At 45.4% G+C, this 2720-nt stretch overlaps 1 pseudogene; it reads left to right on the top strand.

The window, feature by feature from the left end:
• The first annotated feature begins 1750 nt into the window (after positions 1-1750).
• On the top strand, positions 1751-2407 carry LOC102739800 (chromobox protein homolog 3 pseudogene; annotated as a pseudogene).
• The last annotated feature ends 313 nt before the right edge of the window (positions 2408-2720 follow it).

Here is a 2720-nt window from a genome sequence, read left to right as displayed (position 1 = left end):
ACTAGTTTCACTGGGATGAAATTAAGGTATCACTCCTTCCCAAGGGTCTAGGCGAGAGTCCTTTCCTTGTCCTTCCCAGCTTCTAGAGTTATGCTCTTGCATTCCTTGCCTTGGGGGAACCTTCCTTCATCTTCAAAGGCTGAAGGGTTCAGCTTCAAATCTCTCTTTGAATCTCACCTTGCCTTCACTCTTCTGTGTCCAGTCCCCTGCTTACCTCTAAAGGACACAGTTTGCAATTACATTTAGGGTCCATCCAGACAATCCAGGGTAATCTCCCCATCACAAGATCCTTGATTCAATACTGTGTGCAAGTCTCCTTTGCCAGATAAGCTAACATTCACAGGGGCCAGGAATTACGACCTGGATATTTTTTAGGGCCATTATTCAGCCTATCGTAGGGAACATCAACATTTATAACTCTCCTGCTGTCTAGAAGGGCCTTTAGCCAACCCAGAGCAAGCAACAGGACGACAGACAGAGGAGAAAGAAAAGACTGGTATGTTTGGGCCTCATTGGGAAGGGCAGTTCTGTGCTGACCCCTTCATTCTTGAAGCCAGGGTCAAGGAGGGGAACACTGCCAAGAATTCTCAGGCACAGGCTCCCTGCTCTGCTCGACTTCACGGGGACTCTGACCTGAGTCATCCTGACAGGCTCCTCCCATACCTGCCGTGAGGCTGTTCACTCCAGCTGCCAAGGACTCCCAAGCCTGGGACCTCTGCCTCCTGCAGGAAGCTATGGGCTTTGAGAACTTTCCATCAGAGCTGCATGGAGCTCGGAGGGCCAGCCCCTCAGACTGTCCCACACGTGTAGGATCCAAAGGTATGAAAAATAGAGCCGTCCACATCCCACTCAGTAGAAGACAGCAGATTCACAAATTGCTTTTAAAAAAAATTGTGGCCATCTTAACCATTTTTCAGTGTTAAGCACATTCACATTGTTATGCAACCTATCTCCAGAACTTTCCATCTTGCAAAACTGAAACTCTACCTTTTAAACAACAGCTTCCCATTTCTCCCCCCCACCCCCCGCCGCCCCCCTTCAGCTCCTGGGAACCACCATTCTACTTGCTGTTTCTATGAGTTTGACTACTCCCGATACATCATATAAGTAGAATCACACAATATCTGTCTTTTTGTGACTGGCTTATTTCACTTGGCATAATGTTTTCAAGGTTCATCCATGTTGGAGCACATGTCAGGATTTTCTTCCATTTTAAGGCTAAATAACATTCCATTGTATGTATATGCCACATTTTGTTTATCTATTCATCTTGTCCATGGCCTTGGGTTGTTTCCACCTCTTGGCTATTGTGAACAATGCTGCTTTGAATGTGGCTACACACACAAATGCTTTTTGAAAGATTTTATTTATTTTGACAGCGAGAGAGGGAACACAAGCAGGGGGAGTGGGAGGGGGAGAGGCAGACTTCCCGCCGAGCAGGGAGCCCGATGCGGGGCTCGATCCCAAGACCCTGGGATCATGACTTGATCCAAAGGGAGACGCTTAACAGTCTGAGCCACCCAGGTGCCCACAAATGCTTATCAAGAGACTTGACCTTGCACTGTCAGTTCTTACAGAAAGAGTCAACTAACGCCATCTCTCTTTCCCTGTGGAGGGTCCGTGCTGGTTGCAGCATCCTGAATGTGTCCCTGAAAATCTCAGCTTAGCTCCTCGCATGTGGCTGGAGCTTGAGGCGCGCAGACGCTGCAGACCCGGGCCCCGGAGCAGCTCGGAGGCAGTGAATAATAATAGCTCTTCAAGTCTGCAATAAAAAATGGCCTCCAATAAAACTACACTACAAAAAATGGGAAAGAAACAAAATGGAAAGAGTAAAAAAGTAGAAGAGGCAGAGCCTGAAAAATTTGTGGTGGGAAAACGTACTGGACCGACATGTAGTGAATGGGAAGGGGGAGTATTTCCTGAAGTGGAAGGGATTTACAGATGCTGACAATACTTGGGAACCTGAAGAAAATTTAGGTTGTCCAGAGTTAATTGAAGCATTTCTTAATTCTCAAAAAGCTGGTAAAGGAAAAGATGGTACAAAAAGAAAATATCTGACAGTGAATCTGATGATAGCAAATCAAAGAAGAAAAGAGATGCTGATAAACCAAGAGGCTTTGCCAGAGGCCTTGATCCTAAACGAATAATTGGTGCCACAGACGGCAGGGGAGAATTAATGTTTCTCATGAAATGGAAAGATTCAGATGAGGCAGACTTGGTGCTGGCAAAAGAGGCAAATATGAAGTGTCCTCAGATTGTAATTGCTTTTTTATGAAGAGAGACTAACTTGGCATTCTTGTCCAGAAGATGAAGCTCAATAATTGTTTGTGTTGCTTTTTATATATATTTATATATATATATATAATCTGGGTCTTTGCTTTTTGATTTATTAGTGTGAAGAAGTAACATTCTAGGGGCACCTGGGTGGCTCAGTTGGTTGGGCGACTGCCTTCGGCTCAGGTCATGATCCTGGAGTCCCGGGATCGAGTCCCAGGATCGAGTCCCGCATCGGGCTCCCTGCTCCGCAGGGAGCCTGCTTCTCCCTCTGACCCTCCCCCTTCTCATGTGCGCTCTCTCTCTCATTCTCTCTCTCTCAAATAAATAAATAAAATCTTAAAAAAAAAAGAAGTAACATTCTAATGAAAACCAAGTTTGATATGTTTGTTTTGAAATAGTATTGGGGGAGTTGTTGGGGTTTTTTTGCATCTATAACACTGGTT

The sequence above is a fragment of the Leptonychotes weddellii genome, chromosome 14 (assembly GCF_054177405.1).
Source record: "Leptonychotes weddellii isolate Sample4059 chromosome 14, ASM5417740v2, whole genome shotgun sequence".
Taxonomy (NCBI): Eukaryota; Metazoa; Chordata; class Mammalia; order Carnivora; family Phocidae; genus Leptonychotes; species Leptonychotes weddellii.
Note: the sequence above shows the minus strand (reverse complement) of the source record. Positions and strands in the feature narration are given on the sequence as shown.